The sequence below is a fragment of the Spea bombifrons genome, chromosome 4 (assembly GCF_027358695.1).
Source record: "Spea bombifrons isolate aSpeBom1 chromosome 4, aSpeBom1.2.pri, whole genome shotgun sequence".
In the NCBI taxonomy this organism is placed as follows: Eukaryota; Metazoa; Chordata; class Amphibia; order Anura; family Pelobatidae; genus Spea; species Spea bombifrons.
The window spans coordinates 82,571,679-82,592,090 of record NC_071090.1 but is presented as its reverse complement, the minus strand read 5'-3'; the positions used below and the strand labels follow the sequence as shown (position 1 = coordinate 82,592,090).

Here is a 20,412-nt window from a genome sequence, read left to right as displayed (position 1 = left end):
ATTTATCAAATGAAAACTTTAACCCCTAAAGGGTCGAACAATGACTTTGAACTTGGCAATTTCTTAAAAAAGATAATTTAATATTTCAAACATATATTTTTATATGTATTATTTTTAACTCAGAACAATCATGTTCTATCTTAATTGTATATGCTGTATTAATTATATTGATATATGTATATATTTGTAATAACCCTATATAGACAGGGGATTTTATATATTTATTCATATGGAGCAACCCCTCCGGTTTTACTTTTTTGGTCTTTAATCTTTTTCAAACAAACTTAAAATACTTCTAATTTGTCTGAGAAATTCAGTGAACTGTGTCAAAGAATTGTAAGAGCGTGGCATAACAATGCCTCGCAAGACTGGGATGGAAGTATGGAGGGAATATAGAAATCTTGTAAGATAACAAGGCACAAAGATCCAGGACACAGAACTAAGAACAGCATTAGACGGAACTTTGAATGGACAAAATATACACCTTGAAGAAGTCCAGAAGGGGCGAAACGCATCGTGTGGGTATCTGAGGAACGTTTAATTTATTTTCTCTTGCATATTTTACTATTTATTGTGCTCCTTGAAATGTCCTCACAGGTTGTTTTGTAATGGAAGCGTTATTCATGTAAGGACATGTTTTTAGCAGAGTTGTTAGCAGAGTCACCACTGCAGAGTTGTTAGCAGTGGTGACTCTAGAAACAATATAACGGGGGCACATAAGATACCACAGTCCAAACTGGGGGGCATTAATAATTTCCACCATTAAATCATAATGGGAAAGCAAGGGCAGTGGTTAGAAGAGTATTTGGAGATGCACTTGAATAAATTAAATTGTTTCAAGATAACTTTGGCATGGCTAATAAAACTGTCAGTACCCCCAGAGTCTCTTTATCCCATCCTATACTGTGCTACACCTCTCTTTAACTCTCCTATGTAACATGTGGTAACACAGCATTGCCGGATAGATCAACTGAATAAGACATACAAACGCTGCATTTGCAGGTATAAAATTTAAATAAATAACACGTGGAAACATAGCATTGCAAGCATAGCGCAACTGAATAACACACAAACCCAGCCTTGCAGGTAGACTGACAAATCGCATGCAAACCCAGCATTAAAGGTATAGATCAAATAAATAATGCATGGAAACCTTAAATTGCAGGCAAAAATCACAGGTCATGCACCCCCAAAGGCTAGCCCTGGCACCCATATTCCCCCCCACACAATTTGCCCAGTACCCATATTGTATCCGTAGAACTTGTCCCAGCACCCAGATTGCACCCCCAGGACTTGCCCAACACCCTGATTGCACCTACAGGGCTTACTCCAGCACTCAGCACTCCATCTCTTCCTCTCTTCTTTCACATTATCTCTCCCCTTTGTCTCCATCTCTCCTCTTATTCATTTTCTCTCCCATTATTATCTCAGTGTACACTTTATTGGGTTGACTGGACATTGACTGTTGTTTGATTGTTGGTTCTCAACAAGGTTCTTCCAGCATCAGAAAAACAGTAGACCTCCCGGCATTTACACGCACTACACTTTCTCTTTTTTTTTTTTGGTTTGTCAGGGTATACATGTATTATTGTATCCCTTGTACTGCAGAGGAGGATGACATGGCTGCCTGAGTTCAGATATGGTACTGCTTCTTAACTGCCTTAATGGGAAATTTGGCCTTTCTGTGTTCAAATAAATCTCTATTGAAACATGGCAAGAAAATGTTGATTGTTGAAAAGGTGATGTGAGATGAAGAAGTGTTGTAATCCATATTTTTGACAAGGCATCTTTAAAGCACAGTGTAGTCTGTATTGTTGAATAGAGAGATTGAAATGCTTATTGCAAATAAGCTAAATGATCCTTAAACATGTTTGTGCTGCAAGTATACATTGTGAGCACTCAGCTATACCGCTTCCTCCAACCGCCAGACTCCAGTGGTTTATTGGCTTTTATTACCAGTTCTACCATCTGCGCCACTCATGTCATCTGCCAAATTTAATTTCTAGTAGCATGTCATTGAAAACAGATTAAGTGCTTTCCTTTCTAACAATGTCACTTCTTATGTTTGTCTAAAAAAAATGTAGAACATATTGGGATGTGGTGCATTTAGCATTTTTTGGAAACCCTGATTATTAAGCTCAATAAAACTATAATGTCAAACACAATATTAGAATAATAATAAACATAAGAAAACGTAAAGCATAAAACAATTTAATTTGATATACGAGACAAAGCAAAAGGCTACTGAAGAAAAAACGGAACAAGGTATTTCCCACCAAATTAAATTGGTGTTTTGTATTTAATCATAGGTTTATCATTAAAAATTCAGTTTGATAAAATACAGTTAAAACTGCCTTCCTGAAGTACTAAGTACAAGCTGTGTGATCAAAGTACATACATACAAGGTAGTTTGTATTTTTTTAATAATAGAATATTGTCTATGGGCATAAAATGCAGTATATTATTATTTTTGTCCTTTAATATGGGAAATGGCTGTGACCTTGAAATACCGAAATTATTAAAATATTTACCTGATTTAAGTTCTACAATGCAATGGTCATTCCCTGTTTTTAGAAGACAATGCGTTATACATCCTAAGAAAAACATTGGGGGTGAAACATCTTGAGTTGTTTAGCATCAGTGTAAGAATGATGCCATATGCGAACACTTAAGTCCTTCCTGTAAATAACCTTTACTGTCTTCTCTTACTGTGAAACTTGTCTTATTTTATATTTTTCTACATTATCAGAACATAGTAACGGGAACATAGTAACGGTAACAACTGAACAAAACACTTAGAAGCGTCTTCCTCTTCCTGTTTATTCTCTGCTCAAATAAAGTTTAACTTTTGTTTGTGGTGACGTTACCCTGTGCAACCAATCACTACTTATGTAGAGATGTATTTACCTTCTGCGCTGCCCTAGGCCTGAACTAAGGCAACGTCTCCAGCCACCCCCTCCGCGGTCAGCTTTTTAATTCCCTGAATTAAAAAGCGCACAGTGCCTTTAAGACATGGAGTGGCAGGATATGACATCTTATGTCCCAAAAGATCACTCAAAGATCCCCCCTGTAATCGGCCCATTGAGCAGCTGGACACTGGGGGTCTGATTGCCCAAGAGGGCAACCTGACCCTGGTTTTAGAGCAGGAAGACTGCCGCCCCCCTGGACCTCTGGCTTAGTCTAGGATACATCGCTGACTGTGATAAGCAATTTTCTAGGAGTGTAAATATAGAGTATTTTCTAAGGTAAGGGCCTCCAAACTGTGGCCCTCCAGCAGGACTACATCTCCCATAACGCTAAGAGGCTGGCAGGGGAGTATGGAAGATTTACTCCTGCAACAACTGCATGGCCTGTGCTTTAAAGGACAACTATCTCAAAAATAAATCTTTATAACCCCCCCCCTGTATGTTTGAACATTGTTGGCCATGTCTTATAGTTATAAAACATTATTAAATATCTCCATTGTGTGAAATGAAACTGAAGAATAATAATTATTATATCTGTATACTCATTCTACAAAACGGAAAACAGTGCTGAATGAGGGATTAGCCTTGTCAGTTGAGTAAACTTTGGAATGGATGTAGAACGCTGTTATCGTCTCAGTAATCTCAGTACATTAGACTTTCCTCACAAATTACTGAGACATATTTCACTATAAAAAAGTAACAATTTCTCACCGCTTGATAAATGCCTTTGAGGGCAGGCTTCAGACTAAATATAACACAGCGTGTGTGTTTGGTGTTTTATTTAGCAAGCCAGATGTCTAAATGAAGACATCTCTTACATCCATAATCATTTGTATATGGTTTAAAATAGAAGATACTTAATTATTCATCTACCCGAAGTGTAAGGCTAAAAAACCTATTAAAATGTGTAAAATCAGACTATGAATGAAATAAAGAATAATTGTTATGCAAATACTAGATGAATATACAGGTTGATTCCTTGGGGATAACTGGCACCTGTTTATTGGATTTTGAAAATAGAACGATTTTATTACTTTCTTTGAAATATCCACAAATAAATCAGAGACTTAAGGACTAAGGTTATTTTATATATTTGTACGATTAGGCATTAAAGAATCTTCAGAATTTTTGAAATGTCTGATTCAACTGTCATTTCCTCATTACTTTTTAGTTTAGCTTTTTTTTAAAACCATACCCACAAAAATCTTTTTAAAAAGTGGCAAAACTAATATAATAAAACACATTTACAAGATCCACAGTTTAATTTAAAAAAAAAAAAAAAAAAGAATAATGTATTGAAATATTTTGGGTTGGTTAGTAGAGAAGTCTTTCTTTACGTTTTTACAATTACACAAAAAAACGCTGCTCTCATGGATGTCAAACAACTGAATGCACGTTTATCCAAAAAACAAATGATATTTTACAGTTTTTAGTAGTCCTGCGTGACTAGGGACAGGGAATTGTTGAACCATGACTTCCTGTTTCACGGGGGAATAAATATTAGGTAACACATACTCAAAATTCCCCTAGTCATTCATCACAATGGCTAACCAATGGAATATGGCTGTGATGTGTGGCAAAAGGTTATTGAGCTTTACAAAAGTGGAAGTGGCTACAAGAAAATAGCAAAAACATTGAAAATGCCCATTTCTACCATCAGGGCAATAATTAAGAAGTTCCTGTCAACTGGAAATGTTACGAATCAACCTAAAAGAGGTGGTGTGTCTATATTGTATCAGCGCACTGTGAAGAGGATGGTTTGAGTGGCCAAAAAGTCTCCAAGGATCACAGCTGGAGAATTGCAGACGTTAGTTACGTCTTGGGGTCAGAAAGTCTCCAAAACTACAATTCAACGTCACCTACATCACCACAGGTCATTTGGAAGGGTTTTTAAAAAAGCCTCTACTTTCATCCAAAAACAAACTCAACTGTATTCAGTTTGCCAGTTGCTACTGGAACTGCAAATGTGATTGGGTTCTATGCTCAGATGAAACCAAAGTAGAGCTTTTTGGCAATAAACACCAGAAGTGGGTTTGGCGCACCCCAAGATGTAGCCATATGGAAAAGTGCCTCATTCCCACGTTTAAATATCGTGGTGGCTCTTTACCGTTTTGGGGCTGTTTCTCTGTCAGTGGACCTGGATGTTTTGTTAAGATACATGGCATCACAGACTTTATCAAATATCAACAGATACTAAATAAACACCTGATTGCCTCTGCCAGAAAGCTTAAAATGGGCCATGGCTGGATTTTCCAGCAGGACAATGATCCAAAATATACATCAAAATTAACACTGACCACAAAATCAAGGTCCTGCCATGGCCGTTCCAGTCACCTGGCTTGAATCCCATAGAAAACCTGTGGGGCGAACCTAAAAGGAGAGTCCACCAGCGTTGACCTCAATATTTGAAGGATCTGGATTGATTCTGTATGCAGGAATTGATCCTTGCAATATATTCTCCAACTTCATCAGGCATTGTAGGAGGAGACGCCGAGCAGTTATCTCAAAAGGATGTAGACTTAAAGGGTGCCAATAATTGTGCCACACATAAAATTAACAATTCTTTTGGGGCATAAACCTGTGTTGCGTTTGCAATTGTTTGATGTCCATGAGATCATTGTATTTTTATGTATTACTAAAAGAAAAGATTAAAAAGTTCAACAATAAAGACACATTTTCACAGCCTTCTTTGCTCAAATTGACCAAGGGCGCCAACACTAGAGGACGGCACTGTATCTCTTTAAAAGTTTTTTTTTTACATCTTTTCTACATAATGTTTAGACTTTCTGTTGCTCACTTACTTGTTAGATTGTTTCAATCAGCTAGTAGACAGCAAAGCTGCCTGGAGCTGAAAGCAGAAAGAGCAGGCTGTCAATAATCAGCCAAACCTCCTGTGTGTCATCAAGGAGTAGTGGAGGATGTAATATTATGTCCTCAGCTTAAAGTGACAGTTTGGAGGCTAAATTATTTAAATGGAAAAAATGAACATTTCACTGACTTCAGTAACTGAAATAGGACTGTGCTAACCCTGCATAATACAGAGTAAACTTAAAGGGACATTCTAGCCATCGCATGCACTTTAATGCTTATGATAGGGTGTCTCTCTTGCAGAACGAATGCTCTGGTGGTAAACATTCTGGCAGTGAATTCTCTAGAAACCCCCTGTGCGCACGCATGGATAGCGCTCCTATTGATTTCAATGGGAGGGATTTCATGCTACTGGTTTGGCCACTTAAAAATTGTAAAAACTGCCCAATGTACAGCTTCCTTATAGACTCTTCTATAATACCGTCTTTTGTGTCTGAAGTAGCCAACATTTTGTGGACAGTGGACTACCACTGGCTAACTTTGAATCCCTTACTTTTACCAGACCATAAAACGTGGCAAAATCCCCAAAATACTTAAACGAACATAAAATTGTAGTCACAGGTACCACCAGTGGCATATTCTTGCCTAGACTGACTAAGCCTAGGGAGACAAATCCAGGGGCAGTATCTACATGTTTGACTGGCCTCCCTAATACACTGCAGCTCTAAATTTGCTAGTTGGGAACATCAGAAATCTACCTTGAACCTTACCTATTTATACCACAGAGGTCTTTTTTTATAAGCAGAAGCCCTGATATGGTGCCACAAAACACAAACAAAAGGCTTGTAGAAACCCCTGTGACAAGCAAAGCAGTCAGAAGGTACTATATCAGTATAACTATTAGAGGTCTCTCTTCAATTGGATAACTATGGCTTGTTAAATCAGCTTTTTATTCATAAATAGTAAAGACGAGTTCATGGATCTCTTTGTAGCGAAAGGTTTTATGCCAGGGTTATTTTTATACTCATTTATCTCTGTGGCATTGTTTCCATACGTGTTATGATAAGGGGTGGTGGTTCAATAGAAAATCAAGTGATTCTTCATTTTTGATGGGCACGGTGATACAAAATTTGTATTTGCTAGGAATGTGTAGGGGTTTGTGGTATTTAAATGGTATTAATTGACAGGAAACACAACAGTTTTTTTTTGTTTTTGTTTTTTTTTACACAACAGTTTTTAATGTAAAAATACCGTATTGGCTCGAATATAGGCCGCACTTTTTTCCCCCACTTTAAGTTTTTAAAGTGGGGGTGCGGCCTATATTCGGGGTCTAGCGCCCGACGCCCGGGACATGCAGTCCCGGGCGCCGGGCAGGCAGCGGGGTTAAGATACAGATCCCCCGCAGCGGTGCAGGGGACCTGCATCCTTCTCCCCGATACGCTCAGACAGCCTCCCCTGCCAGCACTTCCCACGGGGGGGGTGCCGGCACGGGAGGTTATCTAAGCGTTTTACCTCTGCCCACCCCCGACTTACCGGAGCAGACTCCCGGGTGTCTTGCGAGGCCGGCGGGAGACATTTACGCAATACGCAAATGCAACTTCCGGTAACGGTACCGGAAGTTGTATACGCGTATTGCGTAGATGTCCCTCACCGGCCCTGAAGACACCCGGGAGTCTGCTCCGGTAAGTCGAGGAGGGGGGGCAGAGGAGGACAGCGGCAGCGTATCGCGGGGAGGGAGGACAGCGGCAGCGTATCGCGGGGAGGGAGGGAGGGCAGCGGATCTCGGGGAGGGAGGGCAGCGGATCGCGGGGAGGGAGGGCAGCGGATCGCGGGGAGGGAGGACAGCGGCAGCGTATCGCGGGGAGGGAGGACAGTGGCAGCGTATCTCGGGGAGGGAGAACAGTGGCAGCGTATCTCGGGGGGGAGGACAGTGGCAGCATATCTCGGGGGGAGGACAGTGGCAGCATATCTCGGGGGGAGGACAGTGGCAGCATGTTTTTTTTGGTGCTTTTTTAAAGAAAAAAAACTTTTTCTTTAAAAAAGCACCAAACTTTTAGGGTGCGGCCTATATACGGGGGCGGCCTATATCCGAGCCAATACGGTAATAATGGTGTTAAACGAGAAAAGCTAAAATGACCTCACTAGATTATATATTATTGGTTTTCTTTGTTATTGGCATTTACTGTGCAAATCTGGGAAAACAAAATATATGTATAAGTACATTGATTTATTTGGATAACACATTTAGTTATTTCTGCTGAATTTCTAAAATTGTTTTCCTGCAGATGATTTTTCAAATTTTAGACTGAAGTTTAAACTTAAATATTGTCCCCATTCCCTCTAGATTGTAAATGCTTGGATATAAATCACTTTTACCTTATATTTTGTTTTGGCTTTCAGTTTGAATTTGTCGTACTCAATGTAAGAGCCTCCTTGGATAAAGATCCTTTCAAAATAAATATTGTAATCCCAACGCTGGTGTATCTATTCCAAATAATTTCGATGGTGATTAAGAATGTGTGCTCATGATAAGCCATCTTAGAAACCCACAAGAGGTACAGTAGTTTCTAAAGGATTAGAATTACATTATTTTCATATGAAATTCTGTTATAACTCTGTAGGGTAGCAAGTGCCTAATCTGCCTAATGGTTAATCTGACTGATTTACTTTGGCTTTGAAATGCATGACACACCAGTCTGTCACTCAAATACACCTCTCACTTACATATTCAAACCACCAATATATAATATTCTTTTAGCAGATGTTGCCCAGCAGAGGCCAAATTCCAGGAGTGAAGCCAGACACAACTGTTTTTACTGGCAGGGATCAAGGTTGCTCACTAGGAAATGTTTAGAATGTGAACCTGCCTATCTAATTGAAGCCTTCAAAAAACACAAAACCGGTTTGTGAGTGGTGCTTTTTTGTCTATTACGCTTAAAAGTCACAAATACAAAAATAAAAGGCGGCTGAATTATGGTACCAGGTACGTCATGGGTCCGTAGGAACATCTTTTCATGACACACTTGGTACTTCATTAATCGCAAAGGGGTTAATACACTAACAAGTAATATTTCCAGTACAAAGTACATTTTCTATTAGCAATGCTTGACCCCCTAGAGATGGAGGGCATAATATTATGTCCCCGGAAAACCGTGCATTAACCCCTTAAGGACAGAGCTTCTTTTAATTTTGTTTTTGTACCCTTCATGACAATAGCTGTTTTAACATTTCTGCGATGCTCATATAATCTAATTTACTATAAAAAAAAAAACATAAAATATGGTGAAAAATTTAAAAAAGGGACTTTTTATTACTTTTACTTGAATAATATTTTACTCATCTACAAAACCTAATGGGAAAAAAAAACTGTTAAACAGATTCTAATATTAGTCTTGCGCTTAAAAATACACCAATCTTTGTATGATTTTTAAATGTGGCAGGTCACACAAGCCCTTTTTCTACAAATGTGCTCCCAACTTTAACCCCTTCAAGACCGGGACGTACCTGGTACTTCCCGGTCATAGGTCACCGGCATACCACAATCAGCGTATTGTGGAATGTTCCCTACTTTCAGTAGAGGTAGATGAGGGAGTTAACTAACTAAACCTATTTCCATTAAGTAAGAATGCCCATGCCCAGGAATATATACTGCATGCATTTCTTTCCACCTAGCAAAGGTGACAAAAAAAATAAATAAATAAAAACAAAGATATGAGTGATAATGAGTAAAAAAACATTGTACACGCATAGGTATGTTATGAAAATGATAACGCTATTAATCACTGTGAAAGTTACCTGTCATCTGGGTTATATCCTAGCAGGGAAATGTTGCTGGTCAACATCTGTTAAATTACTTAATTTATTCTTCTAATGACACACATTTGAATTCTACAGTGTCATTAATATGTCTGCTTAGTTAATATATGTGCATGGCTTGCATTCCTTAAGGGCTTGCTTTTTGTGTAACAAGCGATAACAGTAGCTTTATATCTTGAGTGAGCGACTTCACCGATTCCATGGAAGAATTGAAGTGTTAGAGGGTTACCCTCTGTGAAAGCATCTATATTTCCACAGAGAATGAAATAAACCTTGGTACGGTCATGTCTGACATCAAAAGATAAATCAGTTCAAGGAGCCATCATTTTACACTGTCGCAGTTTTACAACATATTCAAGAAAAAAAAGCACAGGTGTCTATTGAATTATTTACTTACAGACTTCAATTGTTCAGTTTAAAAGTAACAGTAAGTGAAAGGTGACTTTGTGCTATTGTTTTGTTAACCAACGATTACAGATACAATGGTACTTTTGTATGTGCGTGTATATATCTATATCTATATATACCGTATATAAAAAGGAAAAAAAAGAAATAAGAATTGCAATATAAAATAATACCTTTTTATCGGACTAACGTTTTAATAGAAACATTTTATATAACATTTTATATATAGTGCCAAAAATACTCCTTTGTGTTGTACTTTTGCCGAGGGACCAATAAGAACGTAAAGTCCCTCCGGGTTGCAGAGACAGCTCAGACACTCCAGTGGTCTTAAACGTTTTTATTTATTTATTCAAGACACAGCAAACCCAAGAGCAAAATCCTTGCTCTACTGAGCACAAACTTTACAGGAATCAGTATCTTAAGTGCAGGTGGACAGCTATTCTGTTTACCAACAAAAAAAAGCAAGATGTTTTCAAAGTATTCAGGCATAACTCAGCTCAAACTCTTTTTGGCAGCTCTCACAAAAATCATCTTCCTTCCTTCAATGAGGGTATTTAACTACCCCCCACATTAATTAGTAGAAGCAAGTGAGCAAATTACACAGTGTATGTCAGCTACATATTAGCTGTGGGGTGGAGCGCTGGCCCACCCTATCCAGATGCTCCGCCCAAGGAGATCAAAATCACAATTAAAAAAAACATTTAACCGTCTCCCTGGGGCTAGTGATTTGACTGCTCAGGGTAGCCACCCTGCGATATATATATATATATATATATATATAATACACATTACCATACCATGCACAATATATAATGTTATAATAAACAGCTCAATATGTGAAGGTGCAATAGCAGGTCATTCCAGGACATGACATGGAACAGGAGCCAGAGATATTTTGCTTTAGGGACTGTCCGTCAGAGGCTGTGGCAGCTAGGCAGAGTACTTCAAATGGACCAGTTTCAAGAACTAGTGCATTTAGTAGGGGCTGCTGCCTTACTAGGCCTAGTAGGAATACCTGGGAACTCCCCATGATAGGCTACCCAGAACCATCTTCTAGAGGAGTGGCTTTTGTGTATGGGTGGGGCTAACCTGAGATAACCTTTAGTGGGAGGGAACTGGGTGGTGTGTGGGAGGGAACTGGGTGGTGTGTGGGAGGGAACTGGGTGGGGCGACTAAACTCTGGGCAAAATCTGGAGGGTTCTCAGACATTCTAGTGAACCTATAAGCTGCTTATATAGTGTATTGATGCAAAATATATCTACAATTAGATCATAACTTATCCAAGATGGTCCAAACTTTTTTTGCAATAATGTAGGGATATCAAGATATCATCGTCCTGCTTTTTAAAGCCCATTTCCAGGTCACACTTCTAATACGTGACACAAAAAATACATTACCACACACACACTACTATTTTATTATCTACAACAATAAAAGGGTTTGTACTGTGTTAGCTGTTGAGAAAACAGGAGAAAAGTATAGTTAAAATGATACCATTGATTGGCTAACTGAGAGTTTAATTGGAAGCTTTCGAGACCAAGTTGTTAGGTCCCTTCCTCAGGCATTAATGACGCTGAAACAAAATTTCTGTTTTAACTTCATTAATGCCTGAGGAAGGGACCTAACAACTTGGTCTCTAAAGCTCGCAATTAAACTCTCAGTTAGCCAATCAATGGTATCATTTTAATTATCTACAACAGCAGTGACATCTTCCCTGGATGTCAAAGAAAGATATTCACAAACAGTAAGCACAACTGGTTTGTGCTGAAACAGCAAGATATGTGTATCAAACAATAATTGCCCCAATCTGTACCTATGCTTCATTGCTAATATAATCCAAAGCTTGTGAGCTATTGAAGAGGACAAAATCGTTGAGACATGCATGTCAACACTGATCCCACTAAAGTACTTAATTAAAGAAGCCAACAAACCAGCTTGCATCAGTTGTCCTACATTTGTAGCTGAAAACAGTCTAAAAATACCCAAATCCACATTCCCTGCTGTGTATTAGTTGAAAACCGACTGATCTGTGAGTGTGTGGGTCAACGAGTGGTCAGATACTTGCATATTTGTTGGTATATTTGTGCATATTTTTTAAACAGTTGAAGCTCCATCTTCTTGCATAGTTAGGCTGTATAGTAAATAAACCTGGAAAAACTGGAAACTCCATTGGTTGCTTCAATTCTGACTGATAATGATTTAATGCTGGTACATCACCAGTCTAATTTTACTTACATGTAAAATGTAATAATCTTGCATATGTACTATTTGGTCATATAAGACCTTCAGTGCAAAAATACAATTAAAATACAAGTGCAGCAATCTCTAAATCTTATATTTACAACAAGACTAACTCTACAATGATGTATATACTTTATAGTTATAAGAAGACTAACTTTACACAAATCTGTACACGTATCATTTACACAAGACTAAACCTTTGATGATTTCTATCCCTTTTGAAACTACGATTGCTGAGAGCCCGATTTAATGTTCCGCATACTATGCCTTCTGCTGTTTTTATGTTATATCTGATTTATCACCCGTTTTAGTGCATGTATCGCTATTTGTCCTACCCTAATTAACGGAATACCCTCTAGACCAAGGGTATCCAACATGTTATTTTGCCCTTTCAGTGCTCGGCTGGGTGCATTTTTCCCCCTTAATGCCTGTCTATTTTTTATAGTTTTAACAGAAACAGCTCTCTTGGTAAACACCCTGCATTTTACCAAGGCACATTTATATTTTTTAAGGATAGCTTAACGGGTTACTAACTGCCTAGGCAAATTATGCAAATAACCCAAGTCATCTGTCCAGAGCGTGTCCGGATTATATTAACGCTGTATATTTCTTTAACAAGTAAATTACCTTATGATTAATAATGTTCTAGCAACTAATAGTTATCATCTGTAATCTACATTAAAACATATGTGTCCCTTACATATTATCTGCAAGTTTACATAGATGCTAAGGAAATCAACAATATTATACTCCTACCATTTTGACCAAATTATCAGGATATACTCTCAAATGCCAATTTTCTTTACTCTAATGATCCGTCTTAGTGTTGGTATGTTTTCCATTAATGCATCCCTGCAACACTTCAGCTGTTACACCTAATTACAGTGATCTGCTTCATTAGGCAATTGGTGTGTTTCCCATTACTGACTCCCCTCAATACTTCAGCTGTTACAACTTACTGTGGTAATCAACCTTGTTTAAACAATTGGCATGTCTCCTTGATGACTGCTTCTCTGTTCACTTTGAGTAAGTCCTTAATCAAATAATGGGTGCCATTTGTGAATCAATGTCTCTTTATCTGATATCTGTTGAGCAATTTAGCCCTTTAGCATGTTCAGGTAACTGTGCCACTATATCTCTATATGACAAAATATGCGACAGGGCTGTACTGGGAATCTGAGCCAGAGGCCCACTGGGTATTTGCCCATTGTGCCACATGACCAGTCTGGGTCGGGTATTGGGAGGTTCGTCAATAAGAGCAATATCTGTGTAGCAATTCAAAACATGACCTATTGGGTTCATACTGTAGGAAATTTAACTTCAAGCTTGAATCCTGATTGGTTCCACTTTGGTGGAGGGGGAGAGGGAGAGGAGAAAGAAAGAAAGAAAGTATGGTTGACCAAAGACAAACAAAATTACTATTACAAAATTACTATTACTGTTACAATCTCTATATACCTATACCAAATGAAACCCCAGGCAAGAAAATACTATCTCTCCCCCCTTTTTGTAAATGTCTATGCTTTGGATAGATGAAAAAGTAAGGGACAAATCAAAAGGATCAACTTTGGATCAAAGTGATGCATGAACCTGGTGATCTGATTGATTTATTTTGGGGTTCAGGATAAATGCTAACAGATATATATCTTATACATACTCTCAGTTTTCCACATTACACCTAGATTTTATATTGCATAGTAAACCCCATTGTTTCTTTAGAGCCACTCAGAGGTAGACTTGCTTCTGTGCTTCAGATCATTGTCCTGCTGCATAACCCAACTGTGTTTCAGCTGTAGGGCACAAACTGATGTCCGGACATTCTCCTTTAGGAGTTTATGGTAGAGAGCAGAATTCACAGTTCCATCAATTATGGAATTGGAATATTATTGTGGAATCATGATACACTGACCTAAACTGAGGCTAGTGAGGCCTGCAGTTCTTTAGATGTTATCCTGGGTACTTTTTGACGTCTTGGAAGAGTCTTCGATGCGTTTGGAGGAATTTTGGTAGGCTGGCTGCTCCTGGGAAGATTTACCACTGTTCCAATTTTTCTCTATTTGTAGATAACCGTGAAGTCCTAAGAAATGGCCTTTCCAGACTGATAGTTGTCAATGACATTGTTTCTCATCAGTGCTTGAATTTCTTTACATCAGGATGCTACTTTTTGAGACATTTTAGCCTACTTCACTTTGCAGGAAAAGTTCTATTTAATTGATGTTAGATTCACCGGGGCTGGCAGTAATCATGCCTGCATGTATCTAGTAAAATTGAACCTAATTATCAATTAAATTTGGTTAATTGGTTGATTTAAGGGGGCAATTACTTTTTCACACAGGGCCAGGCATGGTTGGATAGCTTTATTTCTTTCTATACATGAAATCGTTATTTCAATACTGCATTTTTTTGTTTACTCTGCCTGTCTAATATAACAATTAGTTTGATGAGCTGAAACACTTAAGTGTGTCAAATATGCAAAAATAGAAGAATACCTTTCCACAGCACTGTAGTTGCCAACATTTTTGTTTCGTTATTTAAGCCCCCTCTGTTTTTTTTTCTCAAATTGCCACCCTATGAAAGGGTCTCGTTACACAAATGTAATAGAGCGCTGGCATAATACAAATAATATTAAATTTCGTCATTAGCTAAGAGCTTTACAACTGTTTTTGCTACTCATACTGAAAGCAAATCTTGTTTGGTTTTAGTGATTTTCTAAAATGCTAAATTAAAAAAACAGGGTATTAAATGCTGAGCAGTTGTGTTTTCCAGAAATACAAATGCCTTCTATGGCATTCTGGCTTTAAATAAAATTGCTTTTATTGAGCACTCTGTTTGGCAATCGGACATAACAGCTGAGTCAAAAGACTTTCATTGTCTTTTCAGCATTTTTCTGCCTAGGTGGTATGAAATTATTTGATTTGCCCTGTGAAAGCATCTTCGTTTCTGTTTGTATACATTGAGGGATATTTTACTCGCCGTGGATTTGTGGAAAAAAAATTATTGGTTTAATGTATTTCCTTTTTTGGATGTATTACTTCAGCTTGTCCAGAGGAAGGACATTTTCTTCTGTCAGTTTGTTGAATATTTACCTGGAAAAGACTGAAAGATGGGCTTTCGTTTTCCATGTCTCTGCAATAAACAAGGGCCAGGGCTGTGTTCAAGGCCAAGAACAAAGATACAGATAACCTAACATATCAGCGATACATAATGAGAATGTGTTCTGATCATTACACTATTATGGAACTCATAGCTGTGCTAATCTGACAGCTGGAGCACAGCCGCTGGATTTGTTGACAGTTAGATATATCAGCACTTTCAGATTGAAGTTGCCGCGCTCTCCTTCACTTGCAAAGTTGTGAATTTGAGAATAATTTAGAGCATCCAAAGGCTTCCACCTTCGGGGCCCCTGCCATGGACCACAACAACTGCTATAGAGGAGAGGAAGGTCTGATATCAGGACATATTTATGCAACACAGCTTATAAATGGCTTGTTGGATTAACACTTCTTTTAATTAAAATTTGTATCAATTAATAACTATATATGCCAAAAAAGGATTCAAGTTCATGCAGTCTCCAACTCTATAGGCAGTGCATGTCAGAGCTTTGCAACCCTTTTGGTTCTAAGTATCCATCTCTGGTTAAGTGGGAGTCACGGTTCCTCTAATTGCTTTAGCGATCTCTGATGAGGGGGCTCTACACCGTAGACCACCTGAAGGAACAAAGCTGATATTAAGTGAAACAGGAATAAAAAAGGACTGTTCTGTGTGTATCACTGATTGTTAAGAGTAAGCATTTCTTCAAAGCAGGAACAATTGTAATTCTGTATCATGTCCACAGGGCTTGTGTATTTTTTTAAATTCCATAGTTTTAGTTTGGCATCTTATGATGATATTATGACAATATAAAACCATATACAAAAGCCTGAAAGCTTATAAAATTCAAAGCAATATACATTTACTAAATGGACGAAAGTATTGGGAAACCTGACCATTACACCAACTGGGACATTTATGACATTGCATTCTAAATACATAGACATTAATATGTAGTTGGTTCCTCCTTTGCAGCTATAACAGCTTTCACTATTATGGGAATGCTGTCCCCAAGATTTTGGAGTGTATCTATGGGAATCGTTGCCCATTCATCCAGTAGAGAATTTGTGAGGTGATGTTGGATGAGAAGCATGGCTTGCAATCTCCATTCCAATTCATCCCAAAGATGTTTGATGGGGTTCAGGTCAGGGTTCTTTGCGGGCCAGTCAAGTTCTTCCACACCATACTCATCCGACCATGTCTTTATGGGCCGTGCTTTGTGCCCTGGGGCACGGTCATGCTCTGTGTACTTAGAATGCAATGTCCCTGCTGGTGTAAAGCTCAGGTGTCCCAATAATTTTGTCCATATACTGTAGATCCAGTAGATGGAATGGAAACAGAAAATGCATAGGTTCAATATCAATTAGAACATTTTTCTTGTATCATTGTTTGTTGGCAGGTCAATCTTAATCCAACCACTCATCACAGTCAGACACTTAATTCTAGAAATCATTGATGAGTGTATGATTCAAAACAAAATCCCTGTAAGTAGCCTGTAGGATTGAATAAGCCCTTCATCCTCCTCATTTACCGAACAATAATGTGACATATATAAAAGTTCCCCTTCCACAGCTCCATTCATTATTTGATTGTTAATCCTGCCAGTAATTAAACTTAATGAAGCCATTTGTTTTTTTTATATTGGGTTTCCTCTGTGCCCTTCTGGCTGTCAGTGGATGCTACTTGTAGCATTACAAACTGAATAAATGTACTCTCAGATTTGATTCCTTGCACCGCTGTGCTGTAACTTCCAAGCAAAACTTTGTATTTAATCTGATTTTTGGCAAATGTGTTTACATTTAATGAGAATAGTTTTAGTAACTTAATGACTTTAATTTTAGTTGACTTTTACTTATAAGGGTCATGAAAATAAACCATTTGTTTCATAATAATACAAACAGACTGAATCATAATGTAAGCTATTACCGTATTTACTCGATTATAAGATGACCCTTTGTATTTTTTTTATGCTGTCAGCTCCGCCTCAAATATATATATGGCTTTAAAATCAGTGCTACCCACCACAAGGTGGCAGCATTTACTGTTCTTTTTTCTGTCCCAACCCCAAATCACTGTTCGTCTTTCACTCCCCATCCACTCTTTCCCAGCTATGTAGGTTTTGTTCCCCAAGAACCTTTTTGATTCAATTAAGTCTGCAATCAGACATTTTGTGTGAAATAACAAAACACTGTGGGGTTTTAACCAGTTATAAGTACTACTGAGCTGTCCACATTGTACACGTCCATAAGTGGCTTAAAGACACTAAATATTTAAAGTGTATCCCATTAAAATCAGTACTTTGGCTTGACCCTAGCAAAACCTCCCAATAGTTAAGGCGTAACTTCCACAAGTCATGTCCCATCCCTTTTCTGTTTGGTAGATGGGAAGATTGCTTTCATTAAGCATATACTATCCAGAAAAAAATATTTGCTGTTTCCCACTGTTTCCCGACAAGCTTACAGCTACAAGAAAACATCAACAGATATCCCTATGGTTTATCACACCACTCAGACTTCAGTTAGTGCTTGTTGAAGATGTTGAAATCCACCGTGGACCTTTTAAACCCTTTTGGATATATTCTGCAGTCTTGAAACTGAATGCAATTCCTCAAGTTCTTGGCAGACAAGTTCTAAGCATGGCTAGATGATTGCTAGACTTCTGCATTCAAAATCGTGCAAACTTGTTTTTTTATGACAATTGAATAGTGCGAATCTCCGAAAAGTTTGTTAAATTCATTCATTCGTTTGCGAGTTATAGATTAATTATTTCTCCCTCTCACACATTTTTTGGAAGGGTTGTCAGTAATAACAAAATGTTGCTTTATCTAGGGTCATATAGGTTTAAACAAGCTATGATGAGAATTTTGGCAGCATTCCGAAAAAATGTGGTTAAGGTGCAAAGTGGGTACATGTGTTAAGCATTTAGAGCACGGTCAACGTAACAGGTGCTGCTTATTAAGTATCAGCAAATGCAAACTCTACAGGAAACAATCAAGGACAGGGTGTAAAAGGTTTCCTACAGCAAAAGAAAAAAAGGCTATAATTAACCATTGCAAAGCCATAAATATCTATAATGAAAAGATCACTCTAAAATTAAGCCCAATTCAGGCCCAGTTAAGCCATTCTCACTGGACAAATCTTACATAGTGTTTGCCCTTCATAATGGATAGAAAGGGCCGCAATTTCATAGCACAGCTCTCCCTTGAGCTCTAGCCTTGAGATTTATCTATCACCTAAATATTACTTTAAAATAATCTAGAAAGCACAAGAAACAGATAGGAAATATTCTCTAGTAGGTTGTGTTAGAAATAGATGTTATTTTAATAAGACATTTCAAGTTGTCAGGCTATATGCCAGTAGCAAAATTGCATTTCTGCATGTAATCCATGTATAATGTTATCAGTCAAAATCGTTCTCACCTTGGGAATTAATCTGTTTTTTAGATGTCACGGCCTCACAGACAGCAAGCAGCGATCGGTACAACTAAGGATAGCAGAACTGGACCTCACTGTGTGCTTCCTTAACCGTCTACCTACCACCATTTTAATGAGGTGCACATCACCTATCATAATATATAGCTGTAATGTAAAGACATTTTATATTACTGAAAAAGATGTAGATATGTAGAACAGCATTCCAGCAGGAGTGGTAGAACGTCCATGGGATAGGCATAAGGCAATCTTAACTATATAGATTGAATAAGGTTTTTAAAGTAGGAAATGTGCAGAATCTATAAGCCAAATATTTCATATCTACAGTCAAATGCTATTGTTTCTGTGTATCTTAATGTAAGTGTAAATGTACAGAATAAGTATATTAGGCATTGTGTACGATGCCTGACTGCTTACGCTGAGTAGGAAGACAAGGGAAAATACAGTTCAAATACAAAACAGTTACTATTGTGAAAAGGTGTTACATTGTTGTTTTTTTATGATGTTAAGTAGGATTTGTTTCCAACCTCAAAGGATAATCCTTGATAAAAACAATTATGCTTTGCGAGCAGAGTGGGATTGTGATGCTCCAGGCTCCTACTGACTAGTGTATATCTGCAGCTGAGCTTCAAAACAACATATTTTTGTTTCTAACTAAAAATAAAAATTTTGTAATAGCGCGGTGTAAAAGAGCAGAGAATACTGATTACTGACCAACTAGCCATCCCGCATCTTAAAGTGAAGAATTTGGAATTGGAGTATATTTTCCCCCAATTGTTGCTTCATCATGCTTTCACATATTCCATTTTGGTCTTCCACATACTGTCACCACCAAATACCAGAAAAATATATGTTTTTTTTTATTGTTCACTACTACTTATTTATTGATTTCTATAACACCATGATATCCTGGAGTTCTGTATGATGCATAAACAGAGCGTATTGATGCCCACGGGGGGCCAGCATAGGCTATAGTGGGCCCTGACTGTTGTGCGGAGGAGGGGTAGGCTTTTTGGTGGGAAATTTGGGGGTGGAGTTGGGGGTAGATTATATATATATATTTAGGAATCATTCTTGTGGTTAGCTTACCTGGTTGCGTGTCCCACCCTCCCTCCTTTTAAATTTGTATGTTGGTTTGTGTTGTTTTGTCACAGTCTGTGGGGCGGCAGCTTGCCAGGTATCCAGGGGGTTAATGTGGTGGTAAGTGAATTGTTGGTAACATCTGGTGGGAGGTTCTTCCGGACATCTGGGTATGTCCCTTCCTTAAGTGGTATTTGGTTATGGTACCTGGATTACTTGGCGAGCTTGGTGGGTTCATTGTGTTTATTGTATATACCGTATTGGCTCAATTATAGGCCGCACCCGAATATAGGCCGCACCCTAAAAGTTAGGTGCTTTTCTAAAGAAACATTTTTCTTACTACAAAAACCACAGAATAGATACTCTGCCCTCCCCCCGAAATATACTGCCACTCTTGCCTCCCCCGATATATGCTGCCACTCTGCCCCCCCCACATATGCTGCCACTCTGCCCCCCGAGATATGCTGCCACTCTGCCCTCCCCCGATATATGCTGCCACTCTGCCCCCCACATATGCTGCCACTCTGCCCTCCCCCGATATATGCTGCCACTCTGCACCCCCGAGATATGCTGCCA

The 20,412-nt window shown here is 38.4% G+C and overlaps 1 long non-coding RNA gene across 1 annotated transcript in view; it reads left to right on the top strand.

Annotated features, from left to right (window-relative positions):
- LOC128491939 (uncharacterized) overlaps nt 1-20,412 on the top strand; it is a 92,956-nt gene that overhangs the window by 46,448 nt on the left and 26,096 nt on the right. Inside the window, exon 2 of the long non-coding RNA XR_008354050.1 lies at nt 18,769-18,876. This is a non-coding gene — a long non-coding RNA (uncharacterized LOC128491939). The remainder of the gene's footprint in view (nt 1-18,768; nt 18,877-20,412) is intronic.